Source organism: Lissotriton helveticus, chromosome 10 (assembly GCF_964261635.1).
Source record: "Lissotriton helveticus chromosome 10, aLisHel1.1, whole genome shotgun sequence".
Taxonomy (NCBI): domain Eukaryota; kingdom Metazoa; phylum Chordata; class Amphibia; order Caudata; family Salamandridae; genus Lissotriton; species Lissotriton helveticus.
Genome location: NC_136071.1, coordinates 333872751 through 333887520, shown reverse-complemented (window position 1 = coordinate 333887520; position 14770 = coordinate 333872751).

Here is a 14770-nt window from a genome sequence, read left to right as displayed (position 1 = left end):
AACAGCACAGGTAAAATGAATATAAATTCCATTTCTTTTCTGCTATTTCTGTATTCTAAATTTGCCAAGCACTAAAAAATCTTCTATGTAAAAATGTCAAGTAGTGTTTTAAGTTTTTGATTACTGTTATTGATTTACTGTTGGGTAATAGTGGTTAATAACATTTTTTATTATATTTTACCACAGATTCAACTGCAGATCATTTCAAGATTTCAGCATGCCAACCAAAGAAAGACTGAGAAAGGCTGCAAAACGTCAAAGACAGCAGGTCAATGAAAAAAAGCAGCAGTCCTCTAACAAAAAGATTTGTCAAGTCACCAAGAAAGCACCGGGTAAGAGTACAAAAACATTCATAAGAAATATCTGTAGTAAAAAAAATATTACTACAGAAAATGTTTCAGTCCAGAAAAAGAGAAGCAATTCAAACGGAAAGGAAAGGCCAATGAAAAATGTTACTGCTAGAGCAAGAGATAACTCTGTGCATGATAGTAGAAGGAAACAACAGTTTAGGGACATTCGTAAACGAATGTTCCGCAACAGGATAATTGGCAATTTGTTAAAAAATATTAAGAAAGGTCAACAGAAAGTGGTTTTTTATAAGAGAAAAAAAATAGTTGAGAAAGTTATTGATCAGGCATTTGAAATTAAACGTAAGTTATTTATTTTGATAATCAATAGAATTAGGAAGCTAAACAAGGCAATTTATGATTTCAAAAGAAATAGTAGATGGAAGAGAATAGTTAATCGTAGTAATTTTTGTGAAGTTTTTTCTGGAGAATGGATGCATAGTTCAAGCTGTGAGGCATTTTTTAATGAGGAGAGTTATTTCCAGGATAATGATTTGGTGCATGCAGTTGACACCAGTGGTCGAGCTTATGAAGTGAAAGATGGTTGTCCAGTTGAAAAAGAAAAACTTGTGACAACAGAGATAGAAGAGGTGTTAGGTAATGAGGTTTTAGGAAGACGTCCTAAGAATCCTGTGTACACCTGGGAGTGTAGTAGTATTTGCAGTGTGCGACAGGATTCCATCAATTTGCTTTGTGATTTTGTACGGTCATTTAATAAGAAAAGTTTGAAGCAGAAAATGAAGTTGTTGCAAGAATTAGATCCTTGCAGAGTGAGAGAAGTGACAGGTTTGCATGGTCATTCACTGGCTTGTCTTTCCAGGAGAGTATGCCAGAGTGTTTTTCATCATTTCAGGATGCTAGCAGTGCATCATAATAAAGTGAGGAAATTAGTTAGAATGTTGTATTATGCTAAGAGTCCAGCAGTTATGCTTAAACAATTATGCGCTGCTCTTTTGCATGGTTCTGAAATAGATGTGAAGAATATGTGTGAAGAAATTGAGTTTTGTTACTTTGGAAGTAAAGAGGAGAATGTTGAAATTGACCAAGAAGAAGCGGGTAATGTGGAAGATAGTGTACAGGTTTCCAGTACAGATAATTTCCAGAGGGAAATTGCGACGTTTGAGGTGAAATCAAGTGAGAGGCCAAATTTCACTTGTGTGTGTTGTCGACGCACTTATTATAAGAATCAGACTAAGTTAGTGGATTTATATGCAAAAAGTGAAAGGGAAAATAATAGTGAATGGAAGGATTTCACAACATACTTGATGGTAGAAAATTGTTTTGATTTGGGATTGGATCAACGTGTGTGTACTTATTGTTGTAACAAATTAAATCAAAACCAGATGCCTGCTAGAGCAGTTCATAATAATCTGGAATTGGTTGAGATTCCTTCTGAATTGAAGGATTTAAATACTTATGAATCTATTTTGATTCAAAGTATCCATCCCTTTCAGGCTATTGTAAGAATGGAGCCAAAGACAGGGAAATTGCCTCCATCAGATTTACAGAGAGGATTAAAGGGAAGAGTTGTTTATTTGCCTCTAGATTTGAAGAAAAACATTAACACAATTGGAGTAGAAAAAGTGGAAGAGGAACCTCTGGTTATCTTAGTTAATGGGGTTCCGACAAAGAATAAGAAAATATGGCAAGATTTAGTGGATGTTAGGAAAGTTAAAAAGGCAACATTGTATTTGAAAAAAAATAATAAATACTATAAGAATGTATATGTTGCAGAAGAGGAAGTAAGTGAGGAAGAGGATAGCGATTTGTGTGCTGGTCAAATTGAGAAAGTAGAACCCTGTTCTAGTGAAGAAATATATGAACATTATTGTGTTCATCCTTTGCATTCCAAGGAAGTCATGGGGAATGCTATTGAGTTGTTTCAAATGAAACAAGCCAAAGGGAGTCCCATTAGTGTTTGGGAGGAAAGTTTGGAAGCTCGGTGTTTCCCACAGCTTTTTCCAACAGGTCAGGGAGGAAGATATGATGAGCGACCTCATCAAATTCCTGCTTCTGAATACCGGACTTTGCGATTGTATGCAGGAGATGCTAGGTTTCGACAATGCATTCCCTATTTGTTTCATCTCCTGTTTGAAAGCGATCTGTCTGGACTGTCATATGCAGTGAACCACATCTTGAAAAGTGGTATACACATGCAAAACATCTCGGCAAGTGACTTTATGGATAAAGTCAATGTCCAAGACAGTATTTTGGATTCTCACCTGATTAATCTCATGGCGTGTCAGCGTGGTACTAATGAGTACTGGTACCGTCGTCATGGTGATTTAAAATGTATGCTGAGGAACTTAGGAACTCCCACATGGTTCCTCACTCTGAGCTGTGCCGAATATGGCTGGGAAGACTTACTTGAATTTCTACGAGAGGCAAATGGAAACATCGAAAACATCGAATTCAAGACACCCGGAGAACTGTGCTCTTTGGATCCAGTCAATGTATGCCGGTACTTCAATCATAGATTTGAAGCTATGATGTCTTTCATCATGAATAAGAAGAATCCACCTCTTGGAGAGGTGTTGGATTTCTTCTGGAGAAAGGAGTACCAAGCAAGAGGTGCTCCTCATATACATATGCTGCTGTGGATCAAGGATGCACCTAAATTTGGAACGGATCCAGAAGACTCAGTGATGAGTTTCATACCACAGTATTCTACGTGTGCTGTTCCAAACGCAAAGGAGAAGAAAAGCCTAAGAGAAAAAGTTCTACGTTTCCAAAGCCATCGATGTGGAAAGTACTGTCGTCGTAAATTCCGAAACAAGGACAAGTTCTACACCAAATGTCTTTTCGGCTTTCCACGACCGGTGATTTCTAAAGGAAGAGTAAACAGTTTGATGTCTTCGCTGCGACATAATGTGATGAAGAAATCACCTAAAAACACATACAATTTGAAGAGGAACGAAGAGTCCAAGTACATCAACGACTACAACCCGGTGATTTTGTCCATGTGGAATGCTAACATGGATATACAGTTTGTGGCTGATAACTGTATGGCTGTGGCTCGGTATGTGACATCTTACATCACCAAAAAAGAGAAGACAGAATTGAAGGATATGTGGGAGGACATTTCCCATGAAAAGAGCCTCAGTAAGAAGTTGTACAGTTTCAGTCTGAAGATGTTGTCGCATCGAGAAATCGGAGCTTACGAATGTTCTGACCGGTTGTCTTCAGCAAGTCTCTATGCCAAGTCCAGGAGTATCGTTTGGGCGAGTCTTGGTCTTGCTGCAACGCGTAATCGAGTTCTGAAACCTGTGCGGGAAATTGAGTATTTGGCGGAAAAGGAGCCAAACAGTACCGACATTTTGAAGACCAACATGTTGGATACATATTATCCAAATCGAAGCAGTCACCTCGAGAATGTTTGTCTGTATGAGGTTCTTCAAAATTACATATTCAAGAGGAACATCAAAGAAGATACTGAGAAAGGAGTGTATGCTGTAATAGGAAGTGAGGGATGTCTGGTCAAGCAAAGAAAATGCCACTTGGTAAACCATCGAAAATTGAGTGGCGAATCTCCTGAAAAAAAGGAGTTTTTCTATTTAGCACTTTTGCAACTTTTCAAGCCTTGGCGTGCAGAAGAGGAACTGCTTGGAGATTTCCTCTGTTACGAAGACTCTTTCAATGCTGCCAAGGAGACCATAGAATGTCCTGCTTTTCCCAAATATGTAGAAATGTTGAATGCGGAAATTGAGCAGGAAGCAACGATTGTAGCCGAGATTGCCAGAGACAGTTCTCAGGACAGTCAGAGTTCTGCTTCATTGAGTCAGGATCCACTAGGAGGACCTGTTATCGAAAATGAAGCTGCCACTGCTATGAATGAAGTGGAAAGAGCCATGGCACATGCTCAGGAGGATGCGGTTAACTTAGAAGAGTTGGAAAGACAACTCAACGTTGAGCAGAGGAAAATATATGACGAAGTTACCATGCAAATTGATCATGGATTAAGTCATGACAAGAAAGAGTGCTCATGTACGTCGTTGAAGCCTGTCCGACTGTACGTGAGTGGAGAAGCGGGAACTGGAAAAAGTTTCCTTATTAAAGCAATTTCATGTTATTTGCAGGAAAGGACAGAGTCATCGCTGTCTTGTGTTGTCACCGCTCCAACTGGACTGGCAGCACATAACATTAAAGGGATTACTTTACATCGTTTACTGATGCTGCCAGTGGAGCATGACAACAAATTACAATATCACAAGCTATCTGGAGATGCTTGTTGTGAAGTTTCAAGAATCTTGAGGAAAATGAAACTTCTTATCATTGACAAAGTAAGCATGGTTTCCAATGTCATGCTTGCCTTTGTGCATTTGAGAATGCAAGAAGTTCTCAAAACAGAGTATGATGTGTTATTTGGTGGCAAACACATCATTGTTTTCGGAGATCTTCTGCAGCTGACACCAGTGAAAGGGCAACCTGTGTTAAAAATGCTCACGCATGAAGATACCAGGAAGTGCCTAGGGAGCATTGGCAACGTCAATATATGGTTAAACTTCAATTATGCTGAACTGCATGAAAATATGCGTCAGGCGAAGGATGAAGTTTACAAGACTATTCTACAAGATGTTAGAATTGGAAAAGTGACCGAGCATGGGAAAGAAGCTTTACATGCACGATTACTGTCAAATTTATATCCAGAACAAGATGTTGTGCCTGAGAATATTTTTCAGAAAATTACTGAGAAGAAATCTGGAATATGTTTGATGCCAACTCTTGCAGAATGTGCCAAATTCAACAACAAAATGTTGCATTTAGAAAAGCAAGAGATTGTGAAACTGGAAGCTATTGACAGAGTAGAGCATATGGGATCAACAATTATTTTGTCTGAGAATTTGAAAACAAAATTGGATTCATTAGAGAAGACTATATCTAAAACTGCAGGTTTTGAAAAGACTCTGAATGTGTGCTTGAACTGCCGTATAATTTTAAGAAGGAATTTACATGTTGAAAGAGGTCTGGTAAATGGATCAATGGGTAATGTTGTTGATTTTGTAAAATACAGAAATAGAGATGGAATTTAATTTTTAAAAATTAAATTTGATGGCATTGAGGAAGTACAGCTAATTGGTCGTTGTTCTGCTAGATTTTTGCTTGTAAAAGACTTATATGTTCGCCGTAAGCAGTTTCCTGTTTGCTTGGCATATGCGGTGACAATCCATAAATCGCAAGGTTTAAGTGTAGACAGTGCATTGGTGAATATTGGCAGTTCTGTGTTCAAGGAGGGTATGGCATATGTGGCATTGTCATGAGTTAGAACTTTATCGGGATTGTACTTGATTGAGTGTGATGTCACAAACATTTGTGCGGATCTAGATTGTGTTAAGGAATACAATAGGTTAAGAAGAGAGTATGCGCCACATTTGCCTCAATATCCTTTGTTTGAGAAACGTGTGGTAGGCCGGAAACGAAGAAATGTGACCATTACTGGGGAGGTTGTAGCAAAAAGACGAAAAGTCGATGAACCTGAAATTATAAGCAGAAACAAAAAGGATTCTGTTGAAGATGTTGTTGGTTTTCAATTTGAAAACAGTTCTGGTGTCAACTGCTATGCTAATGTAGTGGTTAATGTTTTGTTTTCTCTAGAAAATGTAAAAGAAGAGATTGTGGTCAATTCTGATCAAAGATTTTGCAGTTTGTTAAATTCTGTGTTAGAGAAATGTAGCACTGATAGAACAAAAATAGAAAGTGTGTCTGAAATTCGAAATCTGTTAGACAGATGTTCAGGCCAAACACAATTCTCTCAAAATATTCAGCAAGATTGTCAGGAGTTTTTAATGTATATGCTTGATGTATTGCATGCTGAAGGTGTAGATGTAGATCACCTGTTTGGGCTTTCTTATCAATGGCAGCATGACTGCGAGAACTGTAGGGTATCAAGTACTACTAGTGTAGACTCAGAAAGATTTATATATTTAACTTTGCCAGACAGTAAATCAGTCTCTTTTAATAAACTAGTAAAAGCAGCTGATCACAACATGGAGTGTAGCCAATGTAAATCTGAAATGATGTCCACATTATTTATACAAACATATGGCCAGTATGTTATTTTAATGTTCCAACGATGTAGGCCTGATGGAACAAAATTGACAACTTTAATTAAAAATTTTGTGGCTTCACAGTTGTCAATATCAGGAAGGACTTTTGTAACTGCAGCAATTATATATCATGACGGTCCTTCAATAACATCAGGACATTACACAGCTTATTTAAAGTCTAGAAATGGCTGGTCATTCTGCAATGATTCTGTTTTAATTTTCAAAAAAAAATTGCCGTATGACCTTAAAAACTCTTACCTGGTGTTTTTAAAACCAACATTTTAGGGAAAGAATCTCGGGATGTGCTCTGAGGAATTTCAAGAAGTTCTAATGGCTCCTACACGATTTGGCCTTGAGGATAAGTGTAGTACAGAGACATAACTTCTTACCATAACACTGGACGTCATGGAGAAATAATTGCTCTTTGAATGAATTCAGAAAAACTGTTTCTTTTTATAAGCAAATTGAAGCAGACAATCAAAACATGGAGTAGAGGGAATGTAAGTCTGCAATGCTGTCTACTGTTTTATATTGCTTTGTGATTAAAAGTGATGTAGAGAATTAAATAATTGTAGTAGTCATAGAGATAGTGTAAGTCTGCTTCATAGTAAGCAGTATCAGTGTCATAGGAAATGTAGAACATGACTGAGCAAGAAGGGGAAGATCTTACTAGTCCAGGATTGTGAAAATGATCTTCAACATTTTAATTGTGAAAGTTGCGGAAATACAACATGACGGGATTAGCTTACAAGAATTCTAAGAGTTATAAATGGCTCTGACATGATTTGGCCTTGTGGAAACGTGTGGTAGAGAGCAAGAAGTCATTTATTGTATGTAACATGTTTTTCAAAACGATGGAGGTTTTCTTTCAGAAAGTGGCGGTCTGAAAGTAATAACAGCACAACAGAGTGTAAGCTGTTCATAGGACATCCTTCGACGTCATGGAAAGTAAGTTAACTTTAAGGAGTTCGGAATTCTGATTTGTTATGTTGTATGGGTTTTTTAAACACAATCATTTTGATTGTGTTTTTTTTTCCCCGCTGTTATATGATGAATACCTTCAAGTCACTGTTTTTAGTGAAATTTGATACATTCTGAGAACAGCAAAAATAAACCATTTAACATGTATAATTAATTCTGTACTGTTTGCATTTATGATGTACATTTAGAACTGTGTAGGAGGCATGGAGAAGGAGAGGCTTCTGTAAGTGTCAAAGTTGTTGCATACAGTGCTCATATTCTACGTAGTCTTTCATATGATAGACTACATTTCCACAATGAGATACCTAAGCAAAGGAAACACAGGTGATATGATTGTGGAATGAGCAAAAAAAATTGCACGTTTTTCAATTATATTACCTGTGTTTCCTAACATTACACATCACATTGTGTAGATGAGGTTTAGGCCTGTTCCTGGAGACAGAGGAGGTCTGACATTTGTTCAAGAGTGCAGTGGACATGACTCACTTCGTTGGTAGGCCTCCACATGTATTATCTCCTCTGTATTCTTCAACAAACCTAAATTCCATCTGCAACCCTGAGTAGGACTTACCTGCAACAAATCTGTGGATAGGTTACACCTTATTGGCATCTTGAAACAATCATTTAAAATGTTAGGGTCAGATTTATGGTGGCCGTGCGCCTCTTTTGCTCCATTGTCGGTCACTTTGTGTAAAAGATGCACCATGTTGCAAGATAGGTTTCAGTTCATCTCCAGCAAGATACCATCAGTTTAAAATGTATATAATTAGCACTGTGTAGGGGGCATGCAGAAGCTGAAGCTTTTGTAAGTGTCAAAGTTGTTGCATGCAGTGCTGCACTTCTGGGTACTGTTTAATATGCTGCACTACATCTGCACTATGAGATACCTAAGCCTAGGCAACACAGGTGATGTGATTGTGAAATGAGGAAAAGAAACTCCACATTTTTCAATTACATCACCTGTGTTTCCTAAGTTTACGAATGACATTGTGCAGATGAATTTTAGGTCTGTCCATGGACACAGAAGAGGTCTGGCCTTTGTTCAAGAGTGAAGTGGACATGACTTACTTCATTGGTAGGCCTTCACATGTATTATCTCCTCTGTATTCTCCAACAAGCATAAATTTGATATGCAATCCTGAGTAGGCCTCACCTTAAACAAACCTCTGGAGAGGCCACACCTTATCGTCATCCTGAATCAATCATTTCAAATGTTAGGGACAGATTTATGATAGGTGTATGCCTCTTTTGCGCCACTGTGCGTAACTTTTGTGATGCAGCGGCGGTGCAAAAGATTTGCTATGAGGCGACAAAATTACAAATTGATGCATCTGGGCAGATGTGTCATGCTGTAAAAAACCCGTGCCACATGAAACCGATGCAGCAGTGATGCAAAAGATGCACCATGTTGCAAGACAGGCCTCATTTCATCTCCAACAAGATAAGAAGCTAAGTCTTCTGTAAATGTCAAAATTGTTGTATATACTGCTCAACTTCTATGTACTCTTTGATATGCTAGACTCCATCTGCACTATGAGATACCTAACCAAAGGCAACACAGGTGATGTGATTGTGAAATGAGGAAAAGAAACTCCACATTTTTCAATTACATCACCTGTGTTTCCTAAGTTTACGAATGACATTGTGCAGATGAAGTTTAGGTCTGTCCACGGACACAGAAGAGGTCTGGCCTTTGTTCAAGAGTGAAGTGGACATGACTTACTTCATTGCTAGGCCTTCACATGTATTATGTCCTCTGTTCTCTTCAACAACTCGAAATTTCATTTGGAACCCTGAGTAGGCCTCATCTCAAACAAACGTCTGGATAGGACACACCTTATTGCCATCCTGAAACAATCATTTAAAATGTTAGGAACAGTTTTATGATGATTGTGCACCTCTTTTGCGCTGCCATTGCGTCACTTTTGTGAGACAACAGCAGTGCAAAAGATGCACCATGTTCCAAGATAGGCCTCACTTCATCTGCATCAAGATACTGTTAGTTTAAAATGTATATCTTTAGGACTGTGTAGGGGGCCTGGAGAAGCAGAAGCTTCTGTAAGTGTCAAAGTTGTTGAAAAACTGTTTCTCCTTCAATCTTTTCCCTTGTCTTTTCTAATTTTTAAATACATGTTTTAATATTTTTCAAATGTTTGTTATCTCTTTCACAGATTGAAAGTATAAAAACAAAAAGTGAGTAAGTTAAGGACAATTATAAGGTAAATGTTTTGTACTCTTTTCGTTACATTTCTATCAGATTCACCTACTAGTAGTTCGACAGCTTCATTTCTTTAACCCTCAGTTTCCTGCCTTTGCTACTTCCCTCATTCTTTTCTCTATTACCTACTTACTCTACTCCTTCCACTCCTTTTCTCAGTCCCTCTCTTCTCATAGTTCCTCACTCATGTTCACTCACTCCGTCTCTATTACTCTTAGTGTCTTTGACTGATCACTCTTTCACTACTTGTTCATTATGCTTCTTCTGTGTAGTTGAAGCACACTAAGGGGCATATTATGAACACAGCCAATAAAATTATTGCTGTTTTTATTGGCAGACAACTGTTGCAAAAGTGGTTTTAGCGGCAGTTTTCCGCCGCAAAAGCGGCTTTAGCGACACATTTCTGCCGATAAAAGCTGCAAAACTTTTATTGCCTATGTTGATGATATGGCTCTATGTTATTTACATTTCTTTGCTGTTTCAATTAATCTTTTTCTGTTATTTTTTCTTTTCTGTTTTCTGTTTTTTTTCTCTGTTATTCCACATGTTTTAATCTGATTTTGAACATTCACTCACATTCTCCAAGAAACTCTTCTTTGTTATTGTTCTACTCTCTTTTTTTTCTTTCACTTCCTTATCTATTTTGTTTTTCACAATTATACCCTCTTCCATCTTTTCTTCAGTAAATAGATCTAATAAACAGTATCTCTGGTTTACTCCCTATAGCTGTCTTTCTTTTAACATTACTCTCTGTTTACTTCCCTTATACTTACTCTTCTTTTTAAAAAAAAAAAAAAATGTTTTGGTTCGCTCCCGGTTCGCGAACCGGGAAGCGAACGGGGAAGCGAACTAAAAGAAATAGAGCTTGCCAGAGTGCTAAACATTCTAGCAATTTTTTTTTGAAAGGGGAGGTAGTTCTGAAAAGAACTTTTTTTTAAATGTTTTTGTTGTTTTATATTTTTTTTTATTTTTTGAACATTTTTTGTTTTTTTTGTATTTTTTGAACAGTTTTATGTTTTTTTTTGTTTTTGATGGAGGGGAAACAACAAAAAACAGGCATTGAAAAGGGCTCAACAGGAGCAAAAAAAAAAATTACTGTCTGGGGCGGTTAGGGCAATTGTGATTTACATAAGCTAAGTTGATTAACGTAATGCTCATGTTACCACATGACAGCAATGCACCGCAATACATACAAGTAAATTTCGTATGAGCAAAGTTCTCCTGTATGTTTGGCACGGTTTCCCGTGCCTCTGCTCCTGTCAACGATATCAGTGATGTTGACCTGGCCACAGGAGTTGTTGTTGGGTTATCTTGCATGTCACGTATCTCCGCCTGGCTGTAGTTCAATGGATGCCACCTGGTCATGTGACGATGCATTGTATAGTTACCGTAGCTATACTTTTTGTCAGTGCCTCTAGATAATCGGTCTTTACAAATGAGGCAGGTGACATACCTAGCATTTACTTTCTTCTGCCCTCGAGGGATTTTAAAAAACTGCCAAATGAAACTGGCTTTCCGATGGGAAACCCGGGGCACCTCTTGTAAGAACTGTGGTCCTTCTGTCTCCTCTTCCTCTAGTTCATCCTCTTCCCCCTCTGTGTTGCTGATGAACTGGGCAGGTGGTCCTCTCTTCCCATGAGGAGGTGGAGGTGGTGGTGGGGGTGCACCAGCTTAAGCAACTAATGAAGCCATTGCTCAACTATCCAAAAAGGTCTTCCTCTCACAAAGATGAAAGTCAGAGTGAGGAAAGAAGGAGGGGTTTTCATCATTTGGGAAAAACAATAGTTCTAAACCAATGAAAAGTGTTATTTTTAGGTCACCTGACCTAGCCTTACATCATTATGAAACCAAAAGTGAAATGAACCAATGAAAAGTTTTATTAACAAGTCACATGACCTCTTACGCTTAAGTTACGCGCTGCGGAACGCGCCCCGGATCGCTTCCGGGTCGCTGCGCTTCGCGCCTCGGTTCGCGCTCCGGAGCGCTTCCGGGTGCGCTAACGCGGCGCGTCATAAGACGCATTACGCGGCAACGCGATACGTCGCGCTTTCGCGACGCGACGCGGATCACTTCCGGGGAGCTGCGCTTCGCGTCTCAGTTTGCGTACCGGAGCACTTCCGGGTGCGCTAACGCGGCGCGTCATAAGACGCATTACGCGACAACGCGATACGTCGCGCTTCCGCGACGCGTCACGATGTTGATTTCTAACGCGGCAGTTGCGCTAACGGAACGTTTACCGGTTCGCGGACTGGGTCGCGGCATCAAGATGAGCTAACGGGAAGCTTCCCGGTTCGCGAACCGGGAGCGAACAAAAAAAAGTATTAAAAAAAAAATTATTAATCAACATATAAAATATATTTTTGGATTTAAAGAAGAATACATTTTACAGCTACAGATATTAGCTTTTAAAAAACCAATGAAATTCACAGAAAAAACCATAGGTTATAGACCATATATAGTTAGGAATTAGCATTTACAAAACCTTGAAAATTCACTGAAAAAACCATAGGTTATAGACCATATATAGTTAGGAATTAGCATTTAAAAAACCTTATTTTACTCACACAAAACCATTGAAATTCCATATATAGTTAGTTGTACTAACTATATATCGCGCACCCGCAATCCACTGCTGATGATGTCACATATTACATCATTCATGACATGGTCAGTGACATCACTGATGACATCACTGATGACATCTCAAATGACATCACTGATGACATCACTGATGACATCTCAAATGACATCACTGATAACATCACTGATGACATCTCATTTGACATTACTGATCACATCACTGATGACATCATTCATGTGATAATACGATGAACCTCTTCAGACTCTAATATAACCTTAGATACACTCAGTGTAAACAGACACTCATAGACTGTCACTCATCCATGGAGTTACTCAGACACTTAGTCAGTCATGCAAAGAATCAATCACACCTCCATTTCCTCAACTATACAGTTATACACACCTTACTTATTCAAACATATACTAAAACATATTTACTCACTTATACAATCCTGGATACAAGTTCACAATGATCCATACAGCCACTCACACATTCACTGGCTCTTATGCACAGTTATTTATATATGTCAACTCTCACATGTACATATAGTTAGGATTGATTATAGCCCAATGACAGAATGTCCCAGAGTGTTCTAAAGAACAACTAGAACGCTAACAGTCTTACTTATGACAAAAGTATGGCACACCTGAAGGCATCTTGATTGGAATAAAGTGGTAACAATTAATACATTTAATTTGAAAAGGAACAAAATGAGGGGTTTCATTTTGCCATAGAAATTATATATATATATATATATATTCACTGAAAAAACCATAGGTTATAGACCATATATAGTTAGGAATTAGCATTTAAAAAACCTTATTTTACTCACACAAAACCATTGAAATTCCATATATAGTTAGTTGTACTAACTATATATCGCGCACCCGCAATCCACTGCTGATGATGTCACATATTACATCATTCATGACAAGGTCAGTGACATCACTGATGACATCACTGATGACATCTCAAATGACATCACTGATGACATCACTGATGACATCTCAAATGACATCACTGATGACATCACTGATGACTACATCCAGTGACTATAATTCTGTAAAGTTAAAATATGTCTTACATATTGAAGAATGAGTGGATGTATAAGTGTCTTGATGAAGGATTTAGTAGGGGCATGACTGACTGTATGAGTGACTGATTAAATGTGTCTCACTGAGTGCATGGGTTAGTGACTAAACTGTCTTAATTTGTGCATCATTATGTCTGTTGTTCTGTAAACTGCTGCATGTGTTGATCAGTAGCTATATGATTAACTGTATGGGTTATTGATTGGTTGCCCAAGCATTTGTATGGGAGACTGAGTGTGTGTGTGGGTGGCTGGGAGGTGTATGACTCTCTGCGTAGATGTGTGAGCAGTTGATTGACTAGATGTATGGGTTCAAAAGTGCACGTGGAAACAGCTGTATGGGCAGTTGACTGTGTGCATGAGTGTATTGGTGAGTGAATGGATATCTCAGTGCTACATGTTAAAGTAAGTACATACGTAAAATACAGTACATGTGAGAGTTGACATATATAAATAACTGTGCATAAGAGCCAGTGAATGTGTGAGTGGCTGTATGGATTATTGTGAACTTGTATCAGGGATTGTATAACAGAGTAAATATGTGTTATTATATGTTTCAATAAGTAAGGTGTGTTTAACGATATAGTTGAGCAAATGGAGGTGTGATTGATTCTTTGCAAGACTGATTAGGTGTGTGAGTAACTCCATGGATGAGTGACAGTCTGTGAGTGTCTGTTTACACTGAGTGTATCTACGGTTATATTAGAGTCTGAAGAGGTTCATCGTATCATCACATGAATGATGTCATGAGTAATGTCAAATGAGATGTCATCAGTGATGTCATCAGTGATGTCATTTGAGATGTCATCAGTGATGTCATCAGTGATGTCACTGACCATGTCATGAATGATGTAATATGTGACATCATCAGCAGTGGATTGCGGGTGCGCGATATATAGTTAGTACAACTAACTATATATGGAATTTCAATGGTTTTGTGTGAGTAAAATAAGGTTTTTTAAATGCTAATTCCTAACTATATATGGTCTATAACCTATGGTTTTTTCAGTGAATTTTCAAGGTTTTGTAAATGCTAATTCCTAACTATATATGGTCTATAACCTATGGTTTTTTCAGTGAATTTCATAGGTTTTTTAATAGCAAATCTTTATAAAAATAATACATTTTAAATCTAATTTTATATTTTATAATTTTTTTATTTTTTTTTAATATTATTTTTAGTGCGCTCCCGGGGCGCGGACAGGTGAACGCACGGGTAAGCGCAATCTTGCGGCGCGCCCCGGGGCGCGTACTAATGCGCGTCCCGGAAGCGCTATTGCCGAGAACGAAAACAACATCGTGACGTATCGCGTAGCCGCCACGCCTTGCGTCATAAGACACGTATCGCGTAGCCACGAGATGCGTCTTATGACGCACCGCGTAAGCGCACCCGGAAGCGCATACGATCGCGCAACGTAAGCGCCCTGATGCGCTTACGATACACGCCCGAGACGCGCCCCGGGGCGCGTAGCGTAAGCGCGTCAAACCATGTGACTTTAAAATAACACT